Source organism: Hippocampus comes, unplaced genomic scaffold (assembly GCF_001891065.2).
Source record: "Hippocampus comes isolate QL1 unplaced genomic scaffold, H_comes_QL1_v1.1 scaffold86, whole genome shotgun sequence".
Lineage (NCBI taxonomy): Eukaryota > Metazoa > Chordata > Actinopteri > Syngnathiformes > Syngnathidae > Hippocampus > Hippocampus comes.
This window is the reverse complement of record NW_017805882.1, coordinates 4,721,326-4,739,031: the sequence shown is the minus strand read 5'-3', so window position 1 is coordinate 4,739,031 and position 17,706 is coordinate 4,721,326.

Below are 17,706 nucleotides of genomic sequence, written 5' to 3'. Positions count from 1 at the left end.
CACCTGGTCCTTTTAGCTTTATACTGTATGAACAGCAAATACCAGAAGACCGCATATTGTCAATTGAACTATTTAATAGAAGCCACAAAAATGGAGACACGGCCGTGGAATTTTTTTTTTTGCAAGACGCGGCAGACCGTCAACCAGTAATCTGTCCAAAATTGTTCTTATTCTTTACACTGCCAAGGTTGCCCACCCACAATGGTGGCGACTTTCTAGCTCATGTGACTATGTGTGACTCTACGGTTTGAACTGGTTCCTACTAACAAACTCATCCATGTCAAAGAGCGTGTCCTCGTCATGCTCCTCCCAGTGGTTGTCATCATCTCCCTCTTCCTCGGCAGTGACCTCAATTGAAAAAAGTAAATAAATGCGGTCAACTTGTCAGTGATATCTGTGTTCAAACAAACAGTGCGGTATTTCTATTTTGCCTCTTCCAATGTATATAAATTAGGTACCCATGATACAAAGGAACAGCTGTTAGTATAAATCCAAACTGAGCTTTAATTATATTTGTAACGACAGATTTAGTCCATTTTTATACAGCTTCTGTGTGAGATCTTGATAAGGTTATGGGTGCTCACACTTGGTGTAAAATGTCAAGTGATGGGAGGTCTTTTGTCGCTCTTGTGTTTACCTTGTAGAAGAGCAGAATGAAGTTGATGGCGAAACACACAAACAGAGCTAGGAAGCGCAGATTGTAGAAGTTGCGAGCTAGATAATTCTGTGCAGATACAGTTGAAAAACAAACAGGAGAACCACTGAGACAATCGAAAAATTTTTTTTTTTTTTTTTAAATGCTTGCGTCTGAAAAAAATCTTTCATCTTTGGTGTCATTCAATACGGTTTTGTATTGTATAGGTAATAACTTTAAAATATAAAGATGAGTACTTCACGGATTTCATTCGGGACGGGTTCTTTTTGGAACGTAACGCCTGCCATTAACAAGGGATGACTGTATAACATTAAGAGCAATTCACAGTGAAGAATCAGTTCCTTCAAAATGGAGGTGAAGGTTCTGCCAAAAGTCAATGAGATCCTCTGACTCGGGTGTGTCGCCCTGCCTCATGTGAAGAATTTTAAATACTGCCATTTTGCTCACAAATGAGGCAAGAGCGGATCATGACATTGACAGACGATATCTTTTCGAAAACCCAGTTTGTGCTGATTCTGTCCCAGCTGTGGTACTGTATGTTGCTGGTTCTTTTCATAGCTCCAATATCTTCTGGTCTGAAACACCCACCTACTTCACCGTGCGCTCATCATATCCCTCCGAGGAAAAGCCGAATGCATCTCACTGTTTCAAGCGCTGAAATGATCCCTTGCTAATCTGCAGAATCAGCCTCTCATCTCCGAGCTGACATCCCATCAGTAGTCCGAGTGTTGCTACCCTCTTGCATGCATGCTTATTTGCTTGCTTTCCACACTACAAGTATTCCCACGAGAGCCCCTGTGCATCATGGTGTTCTCAAGCTGGCAACTATGTGTGGTTCTTTTTTTACTCTTTCTAGCTGCCATTGAGATGGCTAGTATGTTTGGGGAAAAGCAACAGTTCCTACTTCGGCAAATGCGCACCTGCCCTGGCGCACAAACGTACAGTATGCACACATCTTGACTCACTATAAAGAAGCCCGAAGCCTCCAGGCTATTCACTGCAGCCTGCTTTAATGCCTCGGCTCCTTGTGCCATTCAGAAGCCGTAATGGGTGTGTGTTGGTGTAGAGTAGATCAACATGAGTGGTGGTGGCTTATATTGCTTGTGATTCTCCCAAAGATACTTCATCAGGCTCAAGGCATCACACTCACTCCTACTCATTTGCATCAGAGGGCTGTGGGTGTTTCACTGCCGGCAAGAAAAGTATGTGATTTGTGGATGAGATGAGCTGTGAATCAATGATGATGATGTGAAACTTCAAACCCTAATGATGCGCAAATATGTTTTCACTCTGCCTGTGCAAAAAAGGACAGTGTTTATTACCGCATTTGCAACACAGTTGGGTAGGAGACCCAACTCAGCCTCACAATCAAAAAGTATAAACCCTACGTCGCGGATTTTGCATATTATTTTTTTGGTACGCCGGCTTCCTCTCATGTTCCAAAATCAAAAAAGCTTATGTTTGGTTCATTGAAGGTTAATTGAAACTGTGAGTGTGAATGGTTAATTTGCCTGCTCTTGGCTGGTTACCGGTCCAGCGCTGACCTTGCCTCGAGTCTCATGTCAGCTGGGATGGGCTCGAACTCACCCGCAGACAAGCAGTATAGATGGAGGTAGGTGTTGCATCCCTGAGGTCATGATGCAAGAGAAAGGTGGAAAAATGGTAAAATGCCCATACAAAAAAACAACACTTGTGTACATGACCAATTTCAAATGAATTGTAATGCTTGGTGGAATTTTGCGTGCCCTGCATTTTTTGGGTGACTAGTCAAGGGTGCACCCCGCTGCTCTCCCAAAGTCATCTCGGTCGGCTCCACGTTACCCGCAACCTTAATAAGGTCAAGTGGTCTTGAAAATGGATGGATGAATGGACAATGGACGGACAGGGGAAATTAGCCGTAAGCACCTAAATATGTGACTGATATGAGGCTATAATGGTTCAACACGCAAGACTCTTGGAGCTAAAAGATGTCATGCAAATTTTGAGGCGAATCGATGACAGTGGCTGTAATGTCAGTTCCTTTCACTGACAAGATGCAACAGGACAGTCCTCGACCTCACAATAACCGCCCAGTGTCAAGCCTCAGCATCTGCCGTTTACTTTCACAGAGATATTTTTTTTTTTCCCCACCTGTCTCGCTTCCACTCCATCCCCTTTCTCTGTCTGCCATCAATCATGCCGGAGCTGCGTGACCCCTTCACAATGCAGTGGCTTGTATTGGGGGCATCGCTTTCAAGCGTTTGGTGATAGTTGGGGAGCAGCTGCTCTGGTGCGGAAATGAAGGCGAGCCAGCCAGACAGACAGATAGGCTTTTCACTGCACACTGATTTCATCTTTTTGAAATTCATCGGTCACCAGTGCCTGGGGCGGAGTCAACTGAGGATGCCGGTTTAGTGGACAGTGAGAAACGTTCCACCTTGCCCTATGCAACTGAGTTTTGCTCAGCCAGCAGGGAACTTGAACATCTGTACTGCTGTCTTTCACTTTTGTGTAGTCGTTTGAAATTAAGACATTGGACTTACTCGTGTTAATTTTGAACTTTGCGTTACCACATTACTCGGTGAGTAATTCGTATCATGCTATGCAGACTTAAGGCAAAGCTTTATGGTTGTTTGAAATATTTCTTCGTTGTACGTTGAGTTTGACAACATTCCCGATCTGCCAAAATGTAAAGTGAATTGAGCTCGCTACCACCAACTAATATTTTTGCTCATAAGTCAAAGCAAAAAATTGTCCAAACGACCGCTCGTATGTCAAAGACCTTGTTTTGTTTGGTCACTTGTATCTGAAGGTATCACTGTTTTGTTGTTGTTTTTTTTTTTTTGTCATGTTCGTGTTCTTGTGTCTTCAGCAGGTGTCAGACTAGAGCCAATCTTGCAGTGTGCACACCTGCTGCCAATGTTCTCATCATGTAGCCATGTATTGAAGACTGCCTGCCTGCAGTTGTTGGATTATTGTTGACCGTGCTGCTGCTATTGCTCAAGTTCTCATTTTCTAGACCTCTCTCTTATCTCAGTTCCTTTCACTGACAAGATGCAACAGGACAGTCCTCGACCTCACAATAACCGCCCAGTGTCAAGCCTCAGCATCTGCCGTTTACTTTCACAGAGATATTTTTTTTTTTCCCCACCTGTCTCGCTTCCACTCCATCCCCTTTCTCTGTCTGCCATCAATCATGCCGGAGCTGCGTGACCCCTTCACAATGCAGTGGCTTGTATTGGGGGCATCGCTTTCAAGCGTTTGGTGATAGTTGGGGAGCAGCTGCTCTGGTGCGGAAATGAAGGCGAGCCAGCCAGACAGACAGATAGGCTTTTCACTGCACACTGATTTCATCTTTTTGAAATTCATCGGTCACCAGTGCCTGGGGCGGAGTCAACTGAGGATGCCGGTTTAGTGGACAGTGAGAAACGTTCCACCTTGCCCTATGCAACTGAGTTTTGCTCAGCCAGCAGGGAACTTGAACATCTGTACTGCTGTCTTTCACTTTTGTGTAGTCGTTTGAAATTAAGACATTGGACTTACTCGTGTTAATTTTGAACTTTGCGTTACCACATTACTCGGTGAGTAATTCGTATCATGCTATGCAGACTTAAGGCAAAGCTTTCTGGTTGTTTGAAATATTTCTTCGTTGTACGTTGAGTTTGACAACATTCCCGATCTGCCAAAATGCAAAGTGAATTGAGCTCGCTACCACCATCCAGCACAACAACTAATATTTTTGCTCATAAGTCAAAGCAAAAAATTGTCCAAACGACCGCTCGTATGTCAAAGACCTTGTTTTGTTTGGTCACTTGTATCTGAAGGTATCACTGTTTTGTTGTTTTTTTTTTTTTTTTGTCATGTTCGTGTTCTTGTGTCTTCAGCAGGTGTCAGACTAGAGCCAATCTTGCAGTGTGCACACCTGCTGCCAATGTTCTCATCATGTAGCCATGTATTGAAGACTGCCTGCCTGCAGTTGTTGGATTATTGTTGACCGTGCTGCTGCTATTGCTCAAGTTCTCATTTTCTAGACCTCTCTCTTATCATAGTAGTTCTTGTTTTCTTGGTTCTATGTTTTTGTAGGTATAGCATTAGTTTCGTTATTTGATCTTGCTTGTTGAGTGAATTTGGACTCTTGCCATTTCGTTTGCTATTCTCAGGTTATTAGTAATAATAATGAGGCCTCATGAAGCGTGTTGATGCAATGACACACTGTGTTGATACTGTGTTGATACTGTGTCGCTGACCACTGACACCTGCTGGACTTTCAAAATCAGTGCAGGCAACCCACTTGACAGACTGAACTGACTGATTTGATGAAGAAGTGTGTACAATATCATTCACATCCATGCCTTCATATTGTATCATTCAGTATGTTTGAATAATGTGAAAATTATCTGAATGAGGATGCTTGTGGGCTGTGTCTTCACAAATTTTTATTAAGAAAAATAAGATGCTCCAGTGTTTTGAATTTCAGTCTGTTGTGTTTTTTACACACTATTTCCCCTGCTGTGGAGAACACACGCTCACAAGGCACAGATGAGGCCGGCGTACAGAGGAGCTCCTTTGCGAGGTGGGAGAGGTTTGGAAAACTAGTGTGTTGGTCCTTCGATTATAACAGCGGGTCTTGACTGCGTGCAATTTTCCCCTCTGCCAGGTATGAGAGGACCTCAGATATAGCATCTGCTGTTGCACTTCTTCCCAGTCTCCCTACCTCATCATCCAAATGTTGCCACAGGTCATCTAAAAAAACCAAACCTAACAAATTTGGCATTTAGAACAGTTTCAAACTGGACTGAGTCGACGCAGCCTGGACTGAGTTGATGCAGTTCATGCGTTGGTCACGTGATCGTCACGAAGCAGCACACGCACCCACACGTGGATTGCTCTGTGAGCTCGACGCATGCGTTGACGCATCGGTTTTGCTGGACCCATCACGAGTTATTACTTATTTGCCTTTTGCAAGCGCTTTTTGTTCATGTATTGTTTTCTTTTCTCTGGTTAATTTTGACCAGCGATTTCTGTTTCTACTTTGTCGGTGTATTTTTTTTCTTGAATAAATATTTTTTTTGTTTTGGAGTTTTGTCTGGTGTCTACGATTGTGGGATCCTAAACCATTATTTGTTTCATTTCGAACCTGACATTTTTAACAGCTTGTGTCCACATCCAAATGCCATAATGAATGTGTGACCAGCTCACATTGGTCGACATCAGTCATTCTGAACCGCACACAACTCATAATCATTCAGGGCCACCGATGGTCACTGACGACCATGTGGATTTGATCCCACCCATCTGCTCCACTGGATTTAGCCAGTTTTCCTGCTAATTTGAAGAGGAGCCTGTCTGCCTTGCAGTGTTTTCTTGCCTGTCGTTTTGGAACTAATATAATCGGGCTTTGTGAGCTAACATGCAGTAAGGAACACAAACACACACTGACACACATAATTGAGGTCTATGACGGCCAGCATTTACAGCCAGTATGGCTCACTTGGGCTCTCTTCTTTGCCGCACACTCACCATAGTGACCCCATCCGCCATGATTCATATCCCTGGCGGTGTGACGTGTCAGGCAAATGATTACCAGTGATGGACTCGGCCCCTCCAAACAGCTACAGTTCTCTCGCCTGTAGAGGAAATGGGAAAATATTGCTCATGTTTATGGCTCTGTTAGTGTGTGTAGGCATGTGTTATGTGCAGTCGTAATGCCCGAAGCCTTACCGGCACAGCGTCGCATCTCACAGCCTTGTTTACTGTTTGAAAATGCGCTGACTTTTTGTGCGTGTGGGTGTGTGTGTCATTGCAGATGTGTTTTTTTTTGCTGTGTCCAGCACATATGCACGGTATGGAGATTTTTTTTTTTCCAAACTGTGTACAAATGTGAATATAAGCTGCTATTATGACCAGTACCATCTTTATGTGGTTTTTTTTTGTACTCCATGTGTGTCCTCACAACTTCAATTGAGACAAAAAAAAACAAACAATCAAATACACTGCCGGGTCAATCTGTTCTCCAATATTAAGGTAAAGAGGAAGCCTTGATTACGTTATGTCTCACTGTCACGGTTTATTACGAAGGTGAAGACGGGGAGCGGAGAAATCTGCACTCAGTTTGTCCTCCTTGGGAAATTTTGGAATTTCGCACGAGTACACAGAGTCGCTGCTGTGACTGCTGATTGTGCATGCAGGTGGTGCATTTCTCATCTTTCCAGCCATTTTAATGCCACAAAGTGTTTAAGCATAACCTCTTACAGTCATCTGATGTAGCTGAAGCGACACACTTAACTTATGTAACCCTCACATAAAAATGAATTAATTGAGCATTCTCGATCTTTGGCAACCTTCATGTTTTCGTTAAGGTTGAAGCAGGTGTTGGGTTGCTGGTGTGATTGTTCTGCTCTATTTGTTTGTCAAGGGTGAATGTTGTCGTGTGCGCAGATCAAGCGGGTCAATACTTCATTGTTACACATTTGTCACATTCATCTATTTTTTACGATGCAACCTTTGGTCCAAACAAAAAATATACCAATGTGAAGTTTAAGCTAAGGGGACGAAATGCAAATGCATTTTGTGCAAAGTCAGTACCGTGTATATATTTTTTATTTTCGTCGGAAACACAGTGCAGGGTTACAAATCTGATATAAAGGCTTACATTTTGGAAAATATCTTAGAGCAAGAAAATGTAGTTGTAGTCCTGTTGATTCTTGAATGCTGGCTCAACTGTCACGTGCCATTCCAGCTTCATTTCTAACTTTTGATACTTAAAAGCTGCAGTAAGTGCATAAAAATCTTATGTTTCTTTTCCATATCTTGAATCCCAAATAGCTTGCTTGGAAACCCAGTTGTTCCTGTTACCTGTACCTCCTGTTACATGTACCCAGGTATGGCACTACACGGGGGCTAGGAGGGGCTTTAGTCCCGTCAGAAATGTCTGTAGCCCGAGTTAAGCCCCTCTGGCGATCTTCTAACTGCTCCAGCTTTCTCTCTCTCTCTCTCTCTCTCTCTCTCTCTCTCTCTCTCTCTCTCTCTCTCACACACACACACACACACACGTTCCCCCCTGCCCCTCACCTCCACATACTCACTGACGCACTGGCTCACGTGCTCAGTTTGACGCAGTGTGACAAGTGCATGTAAGCTAGTCCAGTGCACACTCACAGGTCAGACAGGTGAGCAGAGATAATTGTGCATCGATCTCTTGCAGGCTGAACATATCGACCCTTATGTCTCTTTCTTTCCTTTGGCAGCTTCCTGGGTTGCGTCATCAAAATGTGTACCTTGGACTTCTCATTATAACAAAAATATTCTAGGACAGATTCAGGGAATACACCACTAATTAATTTTTCAATTTATATTACAATGAAGCCACTTTTGTGTATCATTGTAAGATAATGTAGGTTAATTATAAGCTGATGTTCGGCAACTTCAACAAAGTAAAAATGAATCCCTACCCATCTTCTCGACTTTAGCCTTGAACAGTCCTCCTCAAATAGGGAAAGTGCAGTGCGATGCCAGGGGGGGTGGGTCTGGTGGGGAGGGGGGGGTGACAACAGTGAATGCGTTTTAATTGTGTTTTTTTTTTAATACCAGAATAAAGTGTAATTGTACAGTAGGTGGCAGTGGCGCTCTCATTGTCGGTGTGTGAGTGGGAGCTATTAGCGCAAAGGTGTCTTTATTTTCTTTCTTTCTTTTGCACATAGAGTATAGAGCAGGATATATGAAGTGCTGTGAAAAAAAATAATTCCGAGGTGAAAAAAAAATGTGGCAATGTGGCGAGGGATGGTTTCTAAAGTTATTCTTTGTTGTAAGTTGATTCTTTTACTGTGTAACCCCCAACGGGAGCACTTATTAACATCCAACACGTTCAACATAATTTTCACCCTTTCATGCACCCTGTAACCTGAAAACATGATAAGCTGTCCACTGTAGCAATCGCAGGCCCTGAAAAGGTTAAGGACACACGTTCACATATTTCTTGAAGTTTATCAGAACAATTACTGTACTAGGCAATCTATTTATCACAACTCAGTCACCATTCATCAACAGCTAACACAGCATTAGCGAGCAACATGTTTTTGGTAGCAACAGAGTAAAACTCTGTCTGTCTGTCCGTCCGTTCGTCTGCTTGTGAAAAGGAATAGAGACAGGAAGCGGTTGGAATCATGAGAAGGCAGATGAAGCTGAAAGAATGACTGTTATTTTCTCATTTGATTGTAAATTTTTTTGCATTCAAAAATGTTTCCAGGAGCAACGAACAGTCATTGCAAAACGGCACCGTTTTGGTATTCAGAGATGCAAACTCAGCCACCTCAATTCTCAGGTTTGATAAATCACATTGCATGTGTTAAATTAATCGATTTACATCTTCTCCTCCAGTGAAGGCAATAACGCGTGAGAAAGTTGCACATTTTGAAATAACTTAGAATGTAATGCCTCACTTTTATTTGTCAAGACGAGTTACTTTTCAAATGTGGACGTGAGTACATTGGTAATCACATTGACATTTGACACTTTTACAGATATTTGGAGCGTATTAATATTTCAAAGCACTGCCCATTTCCTCGCCAAATAGTTACAATTCACGGCCTGCAAACGGCATGAGTGAGAAAGAGTTGACAATTGTTAGGCTCGTCTCACCCACAGTGTCTCTCTCATGCGTGTGTGAAGAAGAAGAAGAAACAAACATCTAATTCCTAACATTATAGTACTTACCGACGTCACTGAAGAATTGCAAGGAAGAGGAATTGGCATCATCGTTTTCAGTGCACAGACTAGTCACGTGTTTATAGATAGCAGTGGAGGAAGGAGAGAGGTTTATGTTTTCAAGATGGAAGTAGAGTCTTAATTTTCACCTAAGTTGATTGAATACTGTGTGTTGTCGGCAGAGGTTTTGTCGCTTCAAAGACAAAGACCCCGAAAGAGAAAGTCACACCAGATTGTGAGTGCAAAAGGTCCCCAAATTTAATCATCACAATATGAATGTCGTTTTGCCTTTACAATATGAATAGCTCAATGTGGCAGGTAAAAAAAAAAAAAAAAAAAGCCTGCCTTTATTTTCGATTTAATTCATGATAAGTTTAACCTAGAAAGATGGTTTGTTTGTTTTTTTTTAATTAAAAATTTGTAGCCCTTTTATGTTGAGTGAAATCCCTAAAAGACTGAATTGAAAATAATTATGAAAAGTCAAAATGGTTGCCTTTATTTTATTTTTCATAACAAACTTTCTTCTTCAATGTCACTGTTAAAAATGCACCCCCAATAAAGTGTCAACTCATTTTTATGTCCAGCAGGTTTGCCGAATGTAACTATTGAAATAACTTGGTATCTAACTTAATTACTTTTGAAATCAAGTAGCCAGTAAACTAAGTTACCCTCGAAGACAGGTAATCGGTAAAGTAACTAAGTTATATTTTCAAGAACACTGTGGTCACTCACACTGTTCTCCTCTCAGTGTTTTGTGCATTCGGGTAGTAGCCCAGCTTCCACATCTTACCCGCACAATCAAGTTTGTCTCAATCGAGTAAATCAGACACACAGCGTGTGATGTACTCAAGATGGCGAACGCAGCACACCACACATGTAATAATATCTCTTACGTCTGTTAAAATTCATGTTGTAGTACCCAAACTGACCTGTGAGAGGAAACATGGTGCCACAGGCCTTCCAGACCTCCAGAAAACACAATGAAGTAGAAAAAGTAGCCGTAGAAGTCATACCTGTAGTTGAGGACAAACAAGCAGCACCTCTGCTCGTGGCAAAGTAATTAAGAATCAATTCCAATCAACAAAACATTTCAGAAACAACTCATTGACCCTTAAATGAATATTTCCATCCATATAAAAAGAGTTTGACCTTTCCAGTTTCCAACGGTAGATAGTAGTGGATACAAATTACATATGCGGCGTATACAGGCGAGTCTGATAAAGTGCGAATCACCCCAAATAAACAGATTGTTTAATTTCATGTCATTTGTCTTCCTTGTCGGGCTAATGAATAAATCATATTCAAGCTATGTTTAATACACGAGCAACTTGATAGATTTTTGCAATAAAGTCAAAGTGTAACCTAACAGCTTGTTTGCTCTCAGATTTTGTTCTCATTTGCAGGTCGCCATTAATAATTCGCTGCAACTAACTTATTTCATTCCTCAAAGAAGTGAAGAACTCGTTTTTTTTTGGTTACATTGCAGCTCGTGTCTGACAAATGAACTAAGTGGACTGTAGCGAAAATGAGCTCTAAATCTAGCTTACGTTTATTTTTCGACCCACCATTAGTAATTGGGTGTTTGCACTTTTTTTTTTTTTAACTACTGCGGCATCTCTGTCGCTGTATACCCCATGTATCATCATGCCCTATATTATATTTAATTAAAAACTATGCGTAACTGCCCATTAGTTGAGTCATGGACCACCGAATCACCTTGGTTCATTTTAAATGCACTAGTTTCATCAAATAGCACTCATCTTTTATCTTTGTACCAATAGCACTCCTAAAAGAAAATAGGAAATCACGACTGGTCGAAATATGTCCAAGGCTGGCACATGTGCGATGGAAAAAGGCCACATTCAATAATGAGAATGTTCTCTCACTTAAGTAGTGGATATTTTTGGAATATCCACACTAGGATGGGATCATATTCGGCAATGAAAGGAGAACAGGATGCATTCCTGGTTTAATTTCACCGCTAAGTCTGACTCAGGCTGTGCTGTGCCGCACACAGTGGTACGCCACCTGGTCGATGGGCGGGTCGTCCAATCTTCGGAATTATTTCTGTGATCGTTATCTTTGTAGGGTGCTGCGTGCATCAACATTTGCTTTGTTTGCTGGTGTCCACAATTTGTGAAGTGAAAACATTTCAAAGTTTATTTTACTTTTTATTTATTCAGAAAGAAAAAAATTAACTTGTTACATTGCTTCGGGTGTGTATACAAAGCGTCTCATCCTGAATCAAGTGGGATTGGCTCCAGCACACCCGGCGACCCTGCTGCCGATATGCGGTACAGAGAATGGACGAATGTATAAATGGATATACCATTACACTGGCCAATATTTTCGTTGTCCTGCTAAAAGTTGAACCGTATGGTTCCCTGGAGCATTTTCCTTAAATTCTGACTCATCTTCCAATTCCTGCGGCTTAAAAATCGCCACAGCATGAAGCTGCCAGCACCGTGTTTGACATACGGATGGTATTGACCAATTGATGAAAATCATTGGTTTCCTCCAAATATGATATCCACCATTTACTCCCAACGGCTCAATCTTTGTCTCATCAGACCACAGAAATTTCTTCTTCACGGTCTGAGTCTTTCAGGTGCCTTTAGGCAAACTCCTGTTGAGCTGCCAGGTGCCTTTTAGTCAAAAGTGGGTTTTGTCTGGCCGCTCTACCTGATCAGGAAAATTCTGTTGCGAGATGACAGATTCTCCTCTTTCCACATCATGAATTAAAATAAATTAAAAAGAGAAGTTACTATCAAACTGCGGAATAACAAATTAACAGAATGCTTGAGTTGACAATTTTACTTTCGTTATCAAGCTTAAGTGTCAAGCAGCAGATATGATCGAACCACATCCACAGTATTATTATAAGCAATTATAGGATGGAGGTCAATCTCGAATGGAACCTGATTTACATTTGGTTTATCAGTATTTTACTCTTTGATGATGCAGGAAATGGAACAAATGTGTTTTTTTTCAGTCATCACACAGCCCCTGCATAATTAACCCCAACAACACAAAAATATCAGCATGAAAAAAAACTTTGGTCCACAAGAGCTCCCTGACATGTTGGTAGACTCTGAGGACTTCATCCCCAACATCTGCCTTGTGTGTGCACTCCAGATGATACAACTCACAATTTGTAACCTTTCAGTAGCCATTTGATACGGTGACGAATGATGATGACAGTCACCGCATTCGCTCTCGGGCCGCAGACCTCACACTGAAACTTTGTGCTCTGAGCCTCTGCTTGCTAATGTTATTACCTGCGTAGTGCACTGAGGGTGTCTTGGGTGGCCAGTCAGTTTGCCAAACTAGCTGGACTTGATGAAGCAGCTGCAGTGTTGGAAAACAATAATGGAGGCTGCTAACGGCCTCGCGTTTCGACTGTTCTGGCACACACACCCACAAGCTGTGTTATACAGGCCACTTTGCAAATGACCGTCAAATCAAGAGATGTCATTGAGACGGCAGATTGGGGGACACTTTCCGAATTTGTCACCTCTCCCCTCACAAAACACACATTTTCATCCATTAAAACGATTACCGTATTTTCCACACTAAAAGGCGCACTGGATTATGAGGCGCACCTTCAATGAATGGCTTATTTTGTATTTTTTTTCATATATTGGACACACCGCACTATAAGACGCAAATCTACAATACATCCACTAGATGGAGCTACGCTAAAGGAAATGCCAACAGAACTGCTGCAACGCCACTCGAGTGAAGGGCGGCTTAGCAGTCCATAGTCCGCTGCTCTCTGCTGTGCGTGTGTGAGAGCGAGCACGTACGCACGTGGTTCAACCAATCAGTGCCGACGCAACCCACATCACAGATCAAAGAAGCTTTGAAGAAACGACAACAGCTAAGGTAGCTTAGCTGTTGAGTGGCGTTGCTACAGAACGATCAAATGTCAGTCAAACGTATTTAATAAAGCAGCGACACCGTTCACTTAACCAACAGCAAGTTATAACATTGACTCGTTAACGTTGAACTCTCTTGCCGCTGCTCTATTTCTGTGTTCAACTGCGTAACCCCATCACTTTAAGTTTGAATTCTGCGGTGTAAGTATGTCTCTAGCAAGAAGCCATTTTGGGGTTGACATATTACCGTAATAACCATACACAAGGCGCATCGGATTTTAAAGCGCGCTGTGAGCTTTTAAGAACATGGATTTTAGGTGCACTTTTTGGTGCGGAAACTACGGTACATTCCTGTGCAACATGTCGTAACACCTTTTTCCGAGCTGCTCCAACCGTATTCTATAGATGTTCACATATTCTTACTCTGTTTATGAAAACTACTGTAGATGCTGAGGAATTATTGACTCTCCTGACGTGTTGAGGTGTGCTTGGCGTCAGAGGATTTTCAGATACAATACAATACAATACATCCTGATTTATATAGCGCTTTCACAACAGCTGCAGCTGTAACAAAGCGAGTAACGAAACAGTTAACATAAAGTGAAATAATAAACACAACACATAACATAAAACACGGACAGTCGTGCAATCCTAACCACTTTTCCCTCACATGCTTTGTAGATTTCAAATAGTGTTTGATATTAACAAATCAGGAAATAGGTCCAAGTGAAGATTAGTTTTCCCAAGTTCAAGCTGATCTCCATAAATGGCCTCGTTTGCTGAACCCATTCCATTAAGGTGCGTAAATGACACGCTTAAGTTGATGGAAGAATCTGCGCAGCCGGCCATGTTCTCTCGCTGAAAGACTTTGGAGAATATGCCCCTTAATTATTTGGCTACTTATGCTTTACGGATATTAAGTTGTACCTCAAGCAAATTTGAACCGTCTGGTTATTTACTCCTTTGGGCCACGGTGGAGATGAGCAGTCGGATGCAAGAGGATGATCATGAACAATTTGGATGTTTTTGCTGTCATCTACTTTTGTATTTTGCTTAATTTAAATTTGATTGATATTGCGTGTGTCTACAGATGGGAACAGATGTTTGTTTTTCGTGACTAATGCAACTCTTTCTCCCTCTTGCTCACTCTTCCTATCTCTGTCTCACTATTTTTTCAGAAAGTGAGTGATGCGGCAAAAGGAACTTTGAAGATCAGCAACTTTGTTGTCCTGCAAAATGCTGTGCAAATGCAGTGTGTGTGTGTGTGTGTGTGTGTGTGTGTGTGTGTGTGTGTGTGTGTGTGTGTGTGTGTGTGTGTGTGTGTGTGCGTGTGTGTTTGAGCTTTTAAAAGTGCAGGTGTTCTGAGAAGACGTGTTCAGATTGTCTACGTTTTTATGCACTCGCCCTACATTTAAAGTGGATATGGGTCAGGTTGACTCTTTTTATATACTGTTCTCATTACATTTTGGGGTCAGTCTGATTTTTTTTTTTTTTTTTTTTTTTTTAACATCGAGTGGCTTTTCAATAAATAATAAATGTCCCTGATATTCTGTTCCTCTAGAAATATGCATGGATGTGTGGTGGGGCAATTCAGTGGAAATATTTTCTTTTGTTTTGTTTTTTTCTTAAATGCCTGCAGTGGGCGGCACGCAACAGCGATCAACTGGTTAGCATGCCCGGAGTTCATGGGTTTGATTCCGGTCCCCCGGGCTTCCTGTGTGGAATTCTCCCTCTGCCCGCGTTGGTTGTCCCCGGGTACTCTTCTTAAGTTCTGAAGAAATGCACAGTAGGTTAATGGAACACTCTAAATTGTCCCTAGGTGTGAGTGTGAGCAGGAATTGCTGTTTGTCTATGTGTGCCATGTGATTGGCTGCTAACCAGTTCAGGTTGTCCCCCACCTACTGCCCGATGACGGCTGGGATAGGCTCCAGCAAAACCGCGACCCTCGTGAGCATAAGCGGTTCAGATAATGGATGGATGGATGACTGCAAGTGCTGACTAGCATAAATTGTAAAAGAGGATATTGTGCATGATGTGTCATCACCAAGTGAGTCAGACTTGGCAGCTGGCAGCGCACTGCCACACGGGCCTGTGTCGATGTGAGCGGAAACCAAGGACAAGGTGGTGAGTGAGCTGACTCCACAGGGATGAGACCCAAAAATAGAAATGGGCAGTATTGATCAGTAGGAGGGCTTGGGGATCAACATACTGTCCCCACATCAATGAGACCCATAACTTTGAGGGGAAAAATGGCTTGTATGTACATCAAATATGAACAATGTTCAAAATGTCTTTGTGACAAGATAAACTGTTTATGACTGTTAAAATTGTGTCACGATTTGCGAGGTGGCAGTTGGAGGACCCCAAAAAGCAGGGAGGCAGGGTGGAGTGACCAAGGTGTATTTAACAAAATTGCAAAAAGGAATACACCGGAGAAACTAACTCAAAAAAACACACTCGATTAAAGTCCAGAAAAACCAAAAGAAATCAAAGTAGCAAAAACCTAAGACAGAAAACAAAACATGACACGTGCACAGAGGCACACAATGATCTGACACTGACTGTTCGGGCAAGGAGTCCTTTTAACCACACACTAAAGAAACAATGACCAACAGGTGTGCCACTGCAGGAGGAGCCCTACAGTGCCACCTGTTGGTCACAAACAGAACCACCCTAACAAATTCTTTCTGAATGTCTGGCGAACATCTTTGCAACTTGAACCAACCTTGACGAATAACCAACATTTGCGTCGTGCGCAAACACTTGCAAACCCGTGAGATACGTTTTTTATATATAAAAGTATTCAATTTCACAAAATTTGTGTGAACATTTCTATTTATTAATTACAAATATTGGTTGGATCTGTTGTAGTATAGTGAAAGGCAGAAACATACCAACTTTGTGTGACATTTGTCTTTATTGGTGTGCTGCCAGATATTTGTCTCATGTAAAAGATGTGCCTTGGCTTGATCAAGGTTGGGAAACTGCTGACTACTACACGCTGTAGGAAGCGAAAGTAATTGCTAGGGTAATAAAATAAACACTGTTCTTATGACATGCCATTTTTTTTTCCAAGGTATTCTTGCAGTGAATATTTTTTACTACAACATCAGGGATAAGATGTTATTTTTCTGATATGTTCATGTATTATTAACATATACTGTGTAGAGGCGTATTTTAATTGTTAGATTTTGGAAACTTGAGCCTGGGCGTATTTGATGGTTCTTTGACATTTGATACTCAACCGAAGGGATCTTTTGGAATAAGGGTGAAAAAAGTATATTGAACCACCCTGCCTTGAAATGCCGTCGTACCGCCCCCCCCCCCCTCACTCTCAAGGTGATTTTAATGCACCGTAGCAACGTCCCAGTTAAGCGTCGCATAGGCCTGCCATGTTGACTGTGCAGGTTGTTTGGGGATGATCTGGAACAGCATGTTCAACCTCTTATGGTGGTCTCGCCATACACCTCCATATTGCTATCAGTCTGCTCGAAACTCTAACGGGTCTCAATTAAGGAGATATTTTATCCATTTTTTTTCCCCACAATTGAAACAGTCCCCACTTCTGTTTATAACGTGTGTGACATGCTTTTCTCAAAGTAGCCCAACAGTCAAGCATTGTACCTCTCGCCTTGCTGAAATTAGCCCGTTGCAGAGGGCGACCTTATCTCATGAAAGTAAGCGACTGGACAGCCCTCCCCATCCAATACTTGGCCAAAGGTGAGTTTAGATTTTGTGACCATGATGACAAGGGACTGCTCTGAACAGGCAAGGATGCAGAGTCCAGAGTGTTGCGGAGTGTGAAAAAAAAAAAACCAAACGTGACAAGAGAACTACGAGGCGTAACCTTGGAGCGTCGAGAGAATTGCACTTTGGAACGAAGTCGTGAGCTCGGCCAGTAATCAGACACTTAAGTTGTCGTCTTGATAGTCCTTAAACAAAACAGAACATGACAGTTACAGGAAAACAAGGGCCTTATTTTGTAGACGTCACAAATGCACAAAGGCCCAAATGCCGGCGCATCCTGATTTTTGTTATCAGCTCAAGGCTTATTGCGTGTTTGCCATTTTGGCCACCGAGCTGGGAACGCCGGCCCAGCAGAAGGAGTGTGCTGGAAATGCCAGCCAGGACAGACAGGGGGTCTAATGGGACAAATTTAATTCGGAATTACGCTCTGGGAAAAATGCGCTTCGAAGTTTGTCAATCATTGTGTTGTATTTTTTTCAGTCATTCCACTGTGCGACACAGCTAGGTGGGGGCACACGAACAAACAGTCGGAGGTTTAATAATCTTAGTATTGATGTGCTTCCTCCGTGCAAAACTCACAGCAGCAGACCTCCCTCTCCCAGAACCGCCAGCCTTTACTCGTCTATGAAATTACCAACATCAGGTCTAATCCACGGTTAATGCCGCGCACAATGCGGGATTTACTCCGGTCATGAAAATTGAGCCCTCAATGTGACTGCTTTGAATTTTTATTTTTTTGCAAGG